Source organism: Bemisia tabaci, chromosome 9 (assembly GCF_918797505.1).
Source record: "Bemisia tabaci chromosome 9, PGI_BMITA_v3".
Lineage (NCBI taxonomy): Eukaryota > Metazoa > Arthropoda > Insecta > Hemiptera > Aleyrodidae > Bemisia > Bemisia tabaci.
Window position 1 is genome coordinate 27207226 of NC_092801.1, and position 16759 is coordinate 27223984.

At 40.1% G+C, this 16759-nt stretch overlaps 1 protein-coding gene across 8 annotated transcripts in view; it reads left to right on the forward strand.

Annotated features, from left to right (window-relative positions):
- LOC109040363 (uncharacterized) overlaps positions 1–16759 on the forward strand; it is a 148525-nt gene that overhangs the window by 102433 nt on the left and 29333 nt on the right. The window contains exon 1 of one of the 8 annotated variants that reach the window (XM_072304115.1): positions 1604–1623. The exons of 5 other annotated variants lie outside the window; for them this stretch is intronic. The gene's annotated coding sequence lies outside the window, so the exon portion shown is untranslated. Of the gene's footprint in view, positions 1–1603; positions 1624–3472; positions 3613–11055; positions 11251–16759 lie in introns of those variants that run through there. 2 more of the 8 variants (XM_019056282.2, XM_019056279.2) reach the window with 2 other exon arrangements.

Consider the following 16759-nt stretch of genomic DNA (forward strand, 5'->3'; position numbering starts at 1 on the left):
TGGGACCCGAAAGGCCTACAAACCAATGTATGGACTCGAGTGGAGATGTTGCATGTGTGAGGAATTCGCGATTTGACAATTTATTCTTTTGTAAAAGTTCGCGAGAAACACGATGGTCCCACTGGTTTCCTCTGAAATCAATTCCCAAGCTCAAAAATAGCTCTCACGTTGAGGCCAAAATGAAGGGGATATCCCGCGCTATCCTGAGAGTCCACCTCTATATCAAAACAAACTCTCCATGCAACGATAGGGAGCAAATGCATTGACAGGGCAGCAACTTTAGCTGGGGACTCTAAAATTGAAAACACGACAACCTTGCTAATGTATTTACTTCCTATCTTTGCATGGAGAGTTTGTCTTGATGTAGAGGTGGACTCACAGGATAGCGTGGGATATCCCGTCCATTGCAGCCTCAACTTTGTGAGCGTTTTTTGAGCTTGGGAGTTGATTTCAGAGAAAATCAGTGGGGCCATCGTGTTTCTCGCGAACTTTTACATAAGAATCAACAGTCAAATCGCAAATTTCTCACAATGCAACATCTCCATTTTACTACCCGTCGTTTCATAACTGATCAAAAATAATAAAAGCATGTATAAAACTTTGATTTCGCATTTTATTTTTCATATTGAGTCTTATGGAGGAGTAAAACTTCAAACCTCTTTTTCTCAGTTTCAGTTTGACGTGGGTTGGTTCCTTTCTGATAAACTCGGTCCAATTCTTCTCAATTATATTTTTCCTCGGGGAAATTCTGCTTTCCACCAAGTGGCAACCCCGGATCCCCAGGCTTCAGACTTTATTTATTTCACACACAGCGAAAACACGCCCGCTTTTTTTTTCCCTTTTTATCTCAGAGACTGCATTAATTTTGCCTACCGGCCTCCGGTCCCCCGGTAGGTGTCCCCCATCGACCCCCTCTCGACCCCCCTCCCCCACTCCTGGCGCCCAGAGCCTGGAGCGTCTCAGATTCGCGAGGCAACTAACGAGTAATTTGAATATCGATTAGTTTGACATCCCTGGACAATGGAGTCGCGTAAGAGAGTATCTCCCTTGTATACGAGTCAGCTCTGCCGCCGATTTTCACTCAAATAACATGTGGAATATTATTTCTGCGGGATGGGGGCAAGGCGCCCAGGGTGTCTACAAGCCCGGAATTCCCGGAAAGTCCAGAAATAGTACCGATTTTTTAAGGGGCGCCCGGAAGTACTGAATAAGTGCGAAAATTCCGCAAAAGCTCCGGATTTTTTTTCATTTTTTGGTCATTTTTGTCTCAGTTTGAGCGAGAAATTCAAATTTTTGAAATTTTTCGAATTTCGTCGAATGGAGGCACTGAAAAAGTTTTGACAAAAATTCAATGAAATACTTGAGAATGTCGGGTTTCATATTGTGCGTAGCCGCTTTTTATTACCTTTTCGAAAGTATATGAAAGCTATTCTTAAAAATGATTACGAGTAAGCTAAGGTATCAGGGTAAATTTTTTTATTTAAATCAATTTCCAATTGTTTCTTTGCTCCAGTTTTTGATAATTTTGTCATTCCTTTGTTTCAGGTGAGTTTGAGTTGGATATTACTGTGCCGTGTTGCCAAGTTGTTGTCACAGTCGTGTCTCAAGCCTCCTCTACTTTGTGTATGTGTTCATTTTATAATGATTTTTATTTTATTTTTCATTCCGTGCTCTGTATACGTGCAATTCTGATGAGAAAATAAGTTTAGGAATGCTCAAACAATGTGTATACCGTTAATGAGAACCTGAGAATATCAGGAAATTCAATGTTGTCGGGAAAAATCAGGATAATCGGCCATGGATCAGGAAATTTTTAGTGCGTCAGGCAATCTCCAAAGAATTCTACAACCTTTGATTTTTTCGTCAACTTTTTTGATTGGTCAGGGTTGCCACAGTCAGGGAATACCGAGAAAACTGGGAAATGTCAGGGAATTCTGAAAAGTCAGAGAAAATGCCGAAAATGTCAGGAAAAAATTGTCGGGCCACCTTCATATGTTGTCTAGAATGAATTCGACGTTTCGAACAACACATTTTGGTCAAAAACTATTTCAAATAATGTGTTATTGGCATATTGCATTTTTCTTCTCTTAGGAAATTTTACTCAAATGTGTCAAGGAAATCAGGGATATGTCCGGGAATTTTATTCTCTAAATTTTTTAGCATTCGTGTGTGGTATATTCTTAGATCTCTGCCGCGCTAAGGAAAAACGCCGTATGAACATTCGAGAGTTGCCAAATTTCCTTCGATAAAATGTTTATTTTTTAGGAAAATTATGAATATTTTTCCGATAAATTTTCAAGAACTTGAGGTAAAATTGCGAGAAAAATTATCTGAAAAATTAGAAGAAAAATATTTACCAATTTTCCCGAAAATTCGAGATTTACCAAAGAAAATTTGGCAACGCCTAAAGGTTCATACGGCGTTCCTCCTTAGCACGGCAGACTCTGGTCCTGTGCATCCAGCACTGGGTGGCATGAAACGTAAGAGAGATATGAAAGATTGGAAATTTCAGTGGAATATTTCATGAAATTTCACGAGGTTGTGAAATATTTCATATTTTTCAGCGGCTAGAGTATGCAACCCGCACTCAAACACCCACAAATAGAAGATAGTCACAATTTTTACTTTTTACGAAACATGAAAAGAAGCTGGTATTTTTCAATATCTTTCAAAAATTTCTGAAATTTCATGAAATATTTCACGAAAAATTTCAAGATTTAATTTTTCATGAAATTATGCCACCCTGGTCGGGATACAACGGTACACCTCAAAACACGGTGCGATGTAGATTCTGGCAGGCGCAGTATAGGCAATTTGCAAATCAGAGCGTGTGCATAACGGTGTATCGCTTGCAGTATGTTTAGGATGTCGAAGGCGCTATTTATGTGATGCGAATGGGCGCGCTTTGTAATGCCATGATAATTCGAATTTCAAACTCGCAGTGTCAGCACCGCATTGTCAGCTAGTACAAATGATTAGAGGTGTATGTTTTTTGCTGGAAACTCTGCAAGTGATTTGATAATGATAGAAATACATACTTTAGCTGGTATTTTTCAATATCTTTCAAAAATTTCTGAAATTTCATGAAATATTTCACGAAAAATGTCAGGATTTTATTTTTCCTGAAATTTTGCTACCCTGATCCAGCATCCACGGTCCCTTTTCCCCACGATTTTACTCCTCCGCTGACAACAGCGTATCCATCCGAGCGCAGTCTTAATCGATCCGATAGATCCGCACCTCATATTATATCATCGTGACGTATTGTTGTCGACTAATGGCCGCTTTTTTTCTTGCCCCGTAACGACTCGGGACTCGGCGTGTTTGTTTATTTCTCATCTGCTGCCCTGATGGGACCTCGTTGTTGCTTATTGTCAGTGCTCCGCGGTTTCCAGCCAGTGGATGTTCGCTTCACCACTTCCTCCCGCACAAGTCTTTCTTTTCGCGTTCTTCTCACCGGATCAACCCTGCCGGGGTACGTTGTGGAGATTAGTGGATATTCATCCGCGTCATTGTCGACCCAGTTCGTACCCCAATTCTGGTAAATTTTCAAGTTTAGTCGTGACGGTCCGCGAGAGAAGGGACTTCGATACCGCAAAGCTCAAAATTGAGGTATGTTAGAGGCTCCTGGGAACACAGTGTCACCAAAATTTCTCAAAAAGCCTAACAATATAAAATTGAATTTTTTTTGAATCAGTGGGAATGAAAAAACACCAACTTCGGTTCTCACATCTGAAGTACTTCGGATGAAATAACTGAAGTTTCAGATGTCTGACTTGAACTTCGGCAGCTAGACCTTAAGTGTTCAGATGCTTAATCCGAAAACTTCAGAGATCCATATGACCTAAACTTTGGGTTCCACGCACGAAGTTTTTTTCTCCGTGTATATGGGCAAAAAGTCAATTTGGCCCCTAAAAAATCTTCTAAAAATCGAGCTTGATGGGCTACACGGCTTCTGAAACTCAAACGTGAGTTTCGAACACTGCTCAAAACTTAGCTTACCATTGGCTCTCTATTTTCGTAATAACTTCGAAATCAGCTGCGGTCAGTGAAACAAACAAGGAGCCAGTCCCGATTAAATATATGTTCTCGCACGGCGTTTATCTCTGTTTCAAAAACGTCGTGATTCGCGGGTAAATTAAGTGACGGACTCGAAGGACCTTGACGTTGTGACTGACTGGGGCACGACTTAGGGGGCACGGAAAACGGTGGCAGCAACCAAAACGCAGGTACCGGCAATCGCAACCGCACTTATTTCGTCATCCGTAATTGAGATCCGTGCGCCGCACACGAAGAAAAAAAACTCGTGCGTGGGACCCGAAGTTTAGGTCATATGGATCTCTGAAGTTTTCAGATTGAGCATCTGAACACTTTAGGTCTAGCTGCCGAAGTACGGATCGTACATCTGAAGTACTTCGGTTCTCACATCTGAAGTACTTCGGTTCCCACATCCGAAGTACTTTGGTTCTCACATCTGAAGTACTTCAGATGTAAGAACTGAAGTTTCAGATGTACGATCCGTACTTCGGCAGCGAGACCTAAAGTGTTCAGATGCTCAATCTGAAAACTTCAGAGATCCATATGACCTAAACTTCGGGTCCCACGCACGAGTTTTTTTTCTCCGTGCACAGTGCGGCCCTCAGTACACGGAGAAAAAAACTTCGTGCGTGGGACCCGAAGTTTAGGTCACATGGATCTCTGAAGTTTTCGGATTGAGCATCCGAATACTTTAGGTCCAGCTGCTGAGGTTTGGATCACACATCTGAAACTTCAGTTCTTACATCTGAAGTACTTCGGTTTTCACATCCGAACAACTTCGGTTCTCACATCCGAGAAACTTCGGTTCTCACATCTGAAGTACTTAAGATGTATGAACTGGAGTTTCAGATGTGTGATCCGAACCTCGACAGCTAGACCTTAAAATGTTCAGCTGCTCAATCCGAAAACTTCAGAGATCCATATGACCTAAACTTCGGGTCCCTCGCACGAGGTTTTTTTCTCCGTGTAGACAAAAATAAAAAAATTCCCAACTCGACATCTGAATATTTTTGTTTTGGAGTTTGTCATCTTAAAATATTTCTGACTCGCACTGATGGTCAGAGTTGCCACAGACAGGGAAAACCAGCAAATGTCAGAGAATTTTGAAAAGTTAGGGGAAACCGGGAAATGTCAGGCAAAATGACGAACATGTCAGGGAAAATTTGTTAAATCTTCTTCATTTGCTTTCTAGAATGGGTTTGAGGTTTCGAACTACAAGTTTTGCCTGAAAACTATCTTCAATTATGTCTTCTTAACCATTTGCCATATCTTCAATTGTCAGGGAATTTTACCAAAATGTGTCAGGCAAATCAGGGAAATGTCAGGGAATTTCATTTTCCAAATTCTGTGGCAACCCTAGATGGTTCATTTTCAAATTTTTCGCTCGAAACTACTTCAAATTTGGATAGAAAGTGGGCGGGAAATGGGTCGAGAATTACTGGTCTATGAGAAATACACGGGAAAAAGACGTCAACTTCAAATGAAGATTTCTCGCTTGAAACGCAAAATGCTCCGGGTGGTTGACATTTTCTTAATCCTCAAATATCCAACTTCAATTCTACCAAAAAGATCTTGCGACTTTCGTTGACTGTCAGAGGTATTTGAAGTTAAAGTTTGGGAGTTTCACGTTGCTTTTACATTGTTAACATAGGGCTAATTCGAGGTTGCCAACTTCAAATGAACTTTTCTCGAAAAATCGCAAAAAATCCTGAGATATAACGTTTTTTTATTCCTCGAGTGTTTTATTCTCATAGTGCCCAAGGGGTTTCGTATGTCATTATGCTACTGTCTTCAATATTTAAAGTTGAGTGTCTTTTTCCGATTTTTGTCCGCATCGTCCATAAGTATGTCGCACTGTGCGCCGCCTCTCCGTGTCGATGGGTCAGCAAAATATATGCGCGGAAAGTATCAATATTTTTCAAAATCGGAGACTTATCACAGGTACACTTACATCAAAATGACGAGAAAAATCAATGTTTCGTGAAATTTATTGATTTTTCTACTTGAAAATGCTGACAGTGGCGTTATTCGACTGAAAATTAAAAATGTTATATTCTGACGAGCAGAAACCACTGTTGCTGGCTCATTTGGTCCGTGTTAAACAGAAAAGAACCGAGTTCACAACCAAATATCGAAAGTCAATTATGCATGTACGCCTCGCCACTAATTTTTACGTACAACTAACTTGGCAACAGTGCGCGAGTACTCAGCTTCCAGCTTCCACGATCGTCGTTCGCCGTTTGGTCAAGCGCGGTTCCTGGGCCCAAGCTGAAGAAAAAAGCCGCATGAGCCATCAGACGTTGCCGAATTTCCTCTTAAAAATCACGAATTTTCGGGGAGATTTGTAATCGTTCTTCTTCGGGTTTTATAGAGAATTTCGCTCGTCATTTGATCTTAAGTGTCTGAAAATTTCCAGGAAATGTATTCTTGAATTTTTTCAAAAATAAATACTTTCAGATCTCTTGATAGCAACGACTGTTAAAAAAAAAACTTTTAAAAAAACTCTTAAATTTCTAAAAGGCAACTCTTGAAAAAAACTGTCAAAATGTTTATATTAGGAAACTTTTTTTTGGTATTTTTAAAGTCAAATTAACGAGTGGTCAAAAAAACTCTGAAAATATCACTGAAGTTTTATAATATTTTTTCAAACATTTTCAGTGCTGAAAAACTACAGTTGATATTTTAAGAGTTTTTTTAACACTTTTTTACTGAAATTTCACCGCTCGTTAATTTAACTTTAAAAATACTCAAAAAAGAGTTTCCTATTACGGACATTTTAACAGTTTTTTTTCAAGAGTTGTCCTTTACAAATTCAAAAGTTTTTTTTTTTAATAATCGTTGCTAACCAGAGATCTGAAAGTATTTATTTTTGAAAAAAGTCAACACAATTGTCACAAAAGTCAGTCAGTTTTCAACGCTTTTTTCCTTAAATTTTACTTCTTGCAAATCTTACTTTAAAAAAAAGTCAAAAAGGGTTTCCTCACATGAACATTTTAACAAGTTTTTGAAATTTTTTTTGAAAATTTGGCAACATTTTAATGCTCATGTGGCGTTTTTTCTGAGCACGGGAGCAGCGTGTGTGACTGACTGCCCGCTGCTCCTCTATGTATACCATTGTATACCCCCAAAAAGCGTATACCGCGCTGCGCCTTTGTCCCCCGTGTTTTTGTCCAGGTAATTACCTCAATTGTCCTACCAGGCTATCAGGCGCCGGTGAGCTATCCGACATAGAATGGTAACACCGATTTCGTGGTGCAATCGGAGCCTCATACACACTCCGCCGCACAATGGATTGAGTCAATAGGAGACGTCGGACAAAATTTGGAAACTTCAAACGCTTATAACTCCGGTTATACAAAATTTTGAGGTTCAGAAAGTGGCTTCATTGGTTTCCTCGTAAAATTTACCCTATGAAGCAGCCCTTGAAATTTGAAATGTGACGAAATAAACATCAAAATTTGCAGTTTTAGTCAAAAATTCCATGTTCCACCTCTTCAACTGACTCGATCTACTGTGCGCCGCCTTGATTTCGGCACCCTATTCGATTCCATCCCATTCTGAGTTTTAATTTTCTCGGTTTTAGGAAATTAGACCCGTCGTATTATCAATGTGGTTTCTTACCTTGAAATCAGGCTAATAAATAATGCCACCAATGTGTATGAGTACCTTCTGAAATGTCCTTGGATTCGCTATTGAATACGGAAAAAGAGACAACTTATTAATAAACGAATTGCAAAAAAATTGAATTTGGTTCAACGACAGCGGAAGCGGCTCATTTTGACGTGGTCTAATCGAAATACGCCCTTACGTCAGAGGAGCGGCGATATCAGGGATTTTTTTTTGTGTTAGGGAAATCAGGGAAAACGTCAGGTAATCCGCAAATATTCGGCATGTCAGGGAGTTTTATTTTTCAAGCAATTTTCAAGCAATATATCATAAATTTTGCTATATTTATTACATTGTAACCCTAAAACATGAACACATTTTTACTTTCCTCCAATCAGTTCAACCACGTCGAAATATCGGGAATAATTTTCCTTTTTTTCAGGGAATTATTTATTCCGTCTGTCAGGGAATTTTAAATTTTCCTCCGATTTTTGGCCGTTTTTATCAGGGAAATTCGGGGAAATGTCAGGGAATTGTATTTTTGAAAAGTGCTAGACACCCTGGTGTTTCAAAGACAAAATAAATTATGTCAGGAAGTCTGTAACGTAGCAAATGGAGACACGTGCTCCATTTTAAATTTCAAATTTTCCTCCGATTTTTGGCCGTTTTTGTCAGGGAAATTGTATTTTTGAAAATTGCTAGACACCCTGGCGGCACCAGAAATACGAAGAACCTCGAAAATCGTGCGGGAAACTCATTGCATAGCGGAGCCCGAAAATACGTGTGACCTCGTATTTGGATAATTGCGTTACTGACCTCTTGCGGTTCACCGCGTAGGCCGATTTTAATGAATCCTTCCCGTGCCGTCGGCTGTCGCGCGATCCAAGTGCGGGACCAGTGCTAACTACGCATCTTTTCCAGCGTAATTTGTAATTCGTGTCTTCCCATTAGCTTCGTGAAAGGAGGCATAATGCCAGACGCAGATAAAATCGCGCTCACTCGTTAAAACCAGACAGGAAACGCGTCTGTTGGCCGCAGTTTTGCTAGCGCAAGTTCCACAATTGTCCGTTTCCTTCTTCGTTACTCCTTACTCCACTGACACATGTTGACGGAGACAAATAAAGGTCCAGAGCCACCTTCTTCCAAAGAGTATTCGGACTAAATTCCTTATTTCAAGATATTACACTGGAAAAAAAAAAAAAAACACATTGGATCTAGAGTCCAGACTCTTGAAAACATTGACAAGAAAAAGGACTCTTGATTCAATCAGATTTAAGCTTAAATCAAAAGGAAATCCGCTCAAATTAAGAGGCTGGGTTCTTGATTTAAGCTTAAATCTGATTGAATCAGGAGTATTTTTTCTTGTCTATGTTTTAAGAGTTTGGACTGTAGATCCAACGTGATTTTTTTCCAGTGTATTGCGCAAATTTTCTACGATCCTGCGGAATTTTTTTCATAAAAAATAATCGAATCTTATCGCCCATGCAGAAAAAATCCTAATGCACGGAAGCGAGTTTCATGAAATATATTTCGGTCGATTTGTAATTCCGGAAATTCCGCGAAAAGATCCGGAATTGTTCGCTCCGTGCCATGCTTGTGTTTTCGACGCAACCTGGAAAGAATTACTGGAAAGAAAACACATTGGATCTAGAGTCCAGATTTTTAAAAACATCGACAAGAAAAAGTACTCTTGATTCAATCAGATTTAAGCTTAAATCAAGAACCCAGCCTCTTAATTTGAGCGGATTTCCTTTTGATTTAAGCTTAAATCTGATGAATCAAGAATATTTTTTGATAATGTTTTCAAGAGTCTGGACTCTAGATTCAATGTGTTTTTTTTCCAGTGATGCATTTTTTGCGCATTGCATGATTCTTGTAGTATGTGCCCTCTTGCGCGTGCGTAAATTTCGAAATTTTTCGATTTTCGTCGCATATAAGGATGCCAAAAAAGTACTTAATATTTCCGTCGAGAAGGTTTTCAAGTTTTTGAAGAAGGACTGTCGTTTTGCCAGCCAGTTTCAGTATACGCCCTGTTCTATTCAGATTTTGGAAGTGTGACTGAGATTAATCCATAAGAGCTCGCGAAGCGGCCCTTGCAGGGCATTTGCCCAATGCACAAGAAGAAAACTCCGGCCGTGGAAGCCGCACTTACGGGCTATACAGACATACTGTTCGCGTTGTGGGCTTAGAGACCAAATGTTCCGGGCGTAGCAACCGGAGCAATCAAAGCTCCGGATCCAGCACTCAGAAATTTCGTCCTCTGAGCCCGGAACGGACTGTATGTCTATATAGCCCGGAAATTTTTTTTCGAAGTGGGGCTAGGTCACACAGCGACCAGGGTGCGTAACTTCTAGTCTCTTCCTATTTTTTTTTCATCGAAATATTAGAAAAACATTAAAGAATTGAAGTGGAACAAGAATTTTTCACGCATTCCCGAAAGTTCAAAGCGTGATTCCTCAAGTTTACGCCGATGTCTCACGATTTGCATTTTGGATGCGTCCCAAAGCTCCGATTTTCCCCTCTCCTCTCCCTCAGCCTCAGCTTCTTCTCCGGCCCTCCCAAATCCGCAGACAATGCGTTCGGCTCACATTAGAGCACGCTTGGGCTTGGGTGTGTTGCAAGATAAGTATTCGGAAACAATTCAAATCCTCCCATAATCTGCCCACAGCCAACGCAGCGCCGAGAAGAAAAATCACTCTCGCGTCGAGATACAATGGTGCTCTATTCTGCCGTGCTAAGGAAAAACGCCGTATGAGCCTTCAGAAGTTGCCATATTTCCTTCAATAATAAGAGAATCCAAGGAAAAAATTCTGAATATTTTTCAGGCAATTTTTTTCACAATGGAGAATTGGTACACAAAAATTGTATTGCTTCATCTGAGAGTGCCTAATAAGCTGAGTTCGCAGTACTTTTATAATTTTTTCTGACATGGGAATTGGAGAGAAATAGATTTAAAAGTGAGAAAATATGCCGCCTTATGACGTCATCTGGCGGCATTTTCCATTTAAACACATGTATATTTTATCAGATTAGGTTATTTTGTTATATTTTCTCCAATAATTGTTCAATTTCGAAACCAAGGATATCCTCGCATTCAGTTTTCCTAGCAGTATCATTTTAAAGATAAAATTCACAAAAGTTCAGACACCTGCAAATTCTCCATTTAATCTAAATTATCTGAAAATTTCAAGGAAAATCATGCGCAACTTTACTCAAGAACAAATATTTTGTCGGGAGAAATTCGGCAACAGCAGAATGCTCATACGGTGTTTTTCCTTAGCACGGCAGTATTCTGAAACACACCTCCCCGTTACGTGTTTATTGTTTTGTTTTCCGACACGCGAAAACAGAAAAGCTCTCGATTTTGCACAAATTGCAGGTTGCGGAAATTCTGCGCGAACAGTCTGTTAACTTAACCCGCCGTCGTGACGTCGTGACGCGGACACCTGCGACAACGTGACCTGCGCGAGGAAGATTCGTCGATTTTTATTTACCTTTATTTCTTATTTTATTTTATTTAATCCGCGTGCTGAACGACGTATAAACGTGGAAAATTTTGTTTATTTTCTTCCCGCCGAAATGCGATGTTCACAGCCAAGTGTCTAGGTAAGAATTGGGAACCTGAAGTTTCTGTTATCCCGGAAATTTCCATTATCATTCTAACAATAAGTCAAGGGGTCGTTAAGTGGATCGAGTCAATCAGAGAAGTCGGGCATACAGTTTTTAACTATAACTGCAAATTTTGATTTTTAATTCGTCATATTTTCAATTTTAAGGTATGCATAAAATGAAAATTTCATTAGGAGACAATGAATCCAATGTTAAAACCTCGCAATTTTATTCGAACGGAGTTAAAAAAATTAACGGACCATCAGACAAGGTACAAAATTAAGCGTTCTGATACATGTTTCTTCACCAAAATTTCACGTAGAACACAATACGCGTAAAGAAAATTACTGAAATTAACTCCCAGCCAAGATATGTAATATTTCTTGACGCGTGAATTCAAACCTCTCGCTCATGAAAATTCAATGGTCTGCGTGAGTCAAATCGCACACTAAATGTTACCTTGGCAGTCTCTGCAATACAAAAACAAGCGGGAAAGCTCTAATACGTTGGTATTAGAGAAGCGCTCAGCATTGAGGGTCTGCCTGAAGTGAAGAAATATTCAACTTTTAAACCAATATATATTTACTTTATTTCAGAATTTTTATTAAAAACTAAATTACAGAAACCAAATTAAAGCTTTCTTAAATAGAATTTTTTTTTTTCTTAAAATTTGAAAATTCAAATCTATAAGTTTTCGCGCTTTTTTCGAAGAATGCCGTGGTTGGAGCTTCCTATAGTCATACTACTCGACATCAGCTGATAGCAAACAAAGGTTACCAAGGAAACCGTAAACGCGTAACAACTACCTACCGTCGCCAGAGCCAAAGACAAATAAGTCAAAGACACATAACCTAGATGTAAGCGAATTCTACTAAGGTCTCCGAATAAAGTTATCACCGGTGGAAAAGTTTTCGGAAATCAGAACGCGCATCTTGAACTTTCGAAAGTAATTATAGAATAACTATAAACCGCATAGCGAAGAGAGTTTTAGGACTGTTATTTATTTCTCACGCTAATTTGCATTTAATCGTATTCACAGAGCTATTATGAGGTAATCAAAAAATAAATTTTCCTAAATGACGTTCCGTGCATCGATGAGTTGGTGCGCCATTTGACCGCTTGAGCGCCCTACTATACTAGAGCTCTAGTGGCAAATCGAAATCAAAAAGCGCCGCCTATCGGCTGAGCGCTTAATATAGTAGCCTCAATCATGACGCTTTAGCTCAGCTACAGCAAATTGTTTACACTTTGAACGATGAAGGTTGGGAAAGGAACAGTGCTCGATTGAGAAGCCTGCCGAGACCGTTGTAAGTCGCGATTTGACTCACGTAAAGTATAGAGTGTCTTGTGACCGGGCAATTCAAATTTCCTACAACCAATGTAAAATTAAAACGTTAATATCTTAGGTAGGAGTTGATTTCAGTAATTTTTGATGCAAGAATCGTGTTCTACATGATATTCTGGTTAAAATACTTGTGTCAGAAAGCTTATATTCGAACCTTGTCTGGTGGTCCATTACAAGCAATCAGTAAAAAAATTAAGACATTTCCCGAGACATTTCCGACTAGAGTACCTATATTGAGAGAGTATGGCCACTGGAGTTACCACCTCTGATTGGCTCAGCCATCTTAGGCTGAATGGAGCCCTTAGGACCCAAAAATGGCGGACGCCATAAAGTTAATGTAATGCAAAATGATTCAAAATGTAGTTGTCTTTGCTTATCGTAACGAGAACTTTACCTAAATGCACTATTGCGACTTTTTTACATATTTTTAAGGCTAATCGTGTGCAATTTTTGAGAAAAATGATCTTAGATGTAGTAAGGTTGGCAGCAAGTGCGGTTGGTGATAACCGTCAAAAGTTGGCAGTGATCCCCCTCCCATCCTCAAAAACCAAAACAAAGCACCGCCATTTTTGGGTCCTAAGCCTCTCCATGGGACCCAGTGGCCATACTCTCTTAATATAGGTACTCTATTTCCGATCGGTCAATCGGCAGACACCTGACACAGGAATCCGCAGGTGAAAGAATGGAAGGCGCGGGCAGACCGCGCGGCGGCGCTCCCGCATTACGTCACGCCGGCCGTCCGCGACACCGCAGAACAGAACTCCGCGATCTGGAATCTGGATAGGGATTATTAGTCGGCGCAATGACTCGTGATACGAAAGTGAAAGCTCTCATATTTTTTCGCCTCATTCCTCGCCTCCCGCCGGCTCCGGAAGGATCGATCATCGATATTTTCTCGTTTGAAGCTATGGCACAGAATCGATTTTCGATAATCGATCCTTTTTCATTGGTTTATATACAGATTGATCGATGTATCGCAAATCACGCCCGGTTTGTTTCCATTTTTCACCTCGACACTCAACTCGTCCCCGCCGTCCGGCGCCGGCGTCGCATACCGTGGTGACGCTCGCGATTCGAGGACTGTATTGACGTGCTGAGGAAAAACGCTGTATGACCCTTCAGGCGTTGCCAAATTTCCTACGGTAAATCATGAACTTTTAAAAAAATTTGTGATTATTTTTCCTTCAATTTTCCCGATACTTTCAGGGTTGCCACAGTCAGGACAAAGCGGGAAATGTCAGGGAATTTTAAAAAGTCAGGGAAGACCGGGAAATGTCAGGGAAAATGACGGAAATAAAGAAAATGTCAGGGAAAATGACGGAAATAAAGAAAATGTCAGGGAAATTTTGTTGAACCTTCGGTAGATCACGAATTTTTAAAAAAGTTTGTGAATATTTTTCCTTCAATTTTTCAGATAATTTCAGGGGTTCCATAGTCAGGAAAAACCAGGAAATGTCAGGGAATTTTAAAAAGTCAGGGAAGACCGGGAAATGTCAGGGAAAATGACGAAAATGTCAGGGAAATTTTGTTGAATCACCTTCATTTGCTTTCCAGAATGGGTTTGAGGTTTCGAACAACAAATTTTGCCCGAAAACTATTTTCAATTATGCCTTCTTAACCGTCCGTCATATCTTCCCTGGTAAAAATTGGCAGTAGAATCTTTGTTCCAAAATACCATGGACCTACAGCCGGCTGTAAGATTTCCAATAGCTTCTATAGCCGGCTACACAATTTCTTATAGCCTTTTATAGCCGATGGCGATTAAACAACAGCCAGGCGATAAAGTGTATGCTAAACGTTACTAATTATGGATGCTAGGACTTAGTGAGTTTTTGGACTACTCCTCTCTTTTTGGGCCGTAGTATCTTGATTTATTTTGCGAGGAAAGCTCCGTACTTTTTATGGATGCCTGCCATTCCATATATATTAGAGCGCCTGCAGTTTCGTATGATACTGTGCAATACCTCTGGTGTGAAATAGTTGCTTCAAGCGCCGTGGCACGCTGCGGCGCGGCAGGCGGGCAGCCAGCGCGAAACGCGATTTGGCGCCTACAAACCTAACAGGGATACTTCACGCGTTGCGCAATGCGTGAAGTATCCCTGTTAGGTTTGTAGGCGCCAGTGCGTCGCCGCTCCGCTTTGTGTTAGGCTCTAATATTTAATCTGGCGGAGTCAGCGTTATTCAACTCATGATTTTGAAATTTTTGCGCATCCTGTATGGATTGTTTTCATTTTAATTGATAAAGTAAAATATGTATTAAAGGAAAATATAATGTATGTTTTGTAAATATTAAGGTGGTTCCGTATCAAACTTAATGGTTTCCAAAGCACACGAATTTCTACACAATTTCTTATAGCCTATTATAATCGATGGCGAAAAAGCAACAGCCACGCAGGCGATAAAGTGTAAAGCCCGGCGATAGGAACTATAGCCCGGCTGCATAATTTTTTATCGATTCGTATAGCCCGGCCGTATGATTTTCTCCGCATTCTACAGCCAGCTATATGATTTTCTGTAGCCTTCTTTAGCCGGCTATAAGAATTCCTATGGTATCTTGAAACGCAGCTCTTATCGCCAATTTTTACCAGGGTTCAATTGTCAGGGAATTTCACCAACATGTGTCGGAATTTCATTTTCTAAATTCGGCAATCCTGAATTAATTTTGTTCGCAATTTCTCCGAAAGTTCGTAAAAATTTCAAAGGAAAATATTCACAGCTTTCTTCAAAGATAACTATTTTCCGAGAGGAAATTTGGCAACCCTCGAATGTTCATACGGCGTTTTTCCGTGGCATGGCAGTGTAATAATTGCAATAACCGCCCGATTGATTCGCGAGCGCGAGTTGATGGTTGCGCTCGTGAGGAAAAGTGCTCCGTCACCGGGGAAACTCACTCCCGAGCGTCCTCGGAATTATTACTTCGCGGGTGATTTTTCAACCTTGATGGATTCATTATCAACCCGATTTCATTTCGTCGCCCTCCTGACGCAGGTACGGAAATATATATTGGGAGAGTACGGACAAGACTGTAATTTTGAGGTTAGGTCATGGAGCTTTTAGAGAAAAGAGACCCTCCACTGGCCTCTTCTGCTGTGATAGCGAACACTGGAAAAAAAACACATTGGATCTAGAGTCCAGACTCTTAAAAACATCGACAAGAAAAAATACTCTTGATTCAATCAAATTTAAGCATAAATCAAGAACCAAGCCTCATAGTTTGAGCGGATTTCCTTTTGATTCAAGCTTAAATCTGATTGAATCAAGAGTATTTTTTCTTGTCGATGTTTTCAAGAGTCTGGACTCTAGATCCAATGTGTTTTTTTTCCAGTCAAGAGTGCAGTAAGTGCAAAAATGAAGTTTTGAGAAAACGGGCGCAGAAGCTTCTGACCGGAAAATTTTATTGAAAGAAGCCTCCGTTCTTTCTCAAATTCCCACTAATCGCCGGAAGACTCCTAGAAATCGTTTGGATGATTGAAAATCGACTGATTTTATTTCAATTTCATAAAAAGGGGATTTTTCATTTTCATGCTAGGGTATTGTTAAGCAAGACAGCCGTAAGTTCTATCTTCTGCATACTTTCTTGGTTGCGTTTTGGACGCACAACAAACACATTTTCAGGTTAGAAATTGGCAGAAGAGGGCGGCACCTTACTGGAAAGCACTGCTTTCATTGGCTCTCATGCACCTGCGGCTGTCTTGAAAAAAACTATGTCATTTTTTGCGCACTTACGGCTTTCTCATACGTCTTATTTTCATCAAATTAGGATGAATTTCGCTGTTTTAGCTGTCTCAGTAATTTCATCTAAAAGAGTTTAGACGAATTTTGAAGAAAATTCGATTTCGAAAATTTTGCACTTACGGCTCTCTTCGCTATCACGGCAGCACTCTTCTCTTGGTCAACAACATTTCCTTACGGACAATTATGAACGGGCAACAGTCCTGCCGTGATAGCGAAGAGAGTAGTAAGTGTCAAATTTTCGAAATCGAGTTTCCTTCAAAATTCGTCTAAACTCTTCTAGATGCAATCACTAAAATAACCAAAACAGCAAAATTAATCTTAATTCTATCGAAACGAGACCTATGCGAAAACCGTAAGTGCGCAAAAAATGACTTAGTTTTCAGCAAGATAGCAGTAAGCGACATTATTCCTCCATAGAGCCAATGA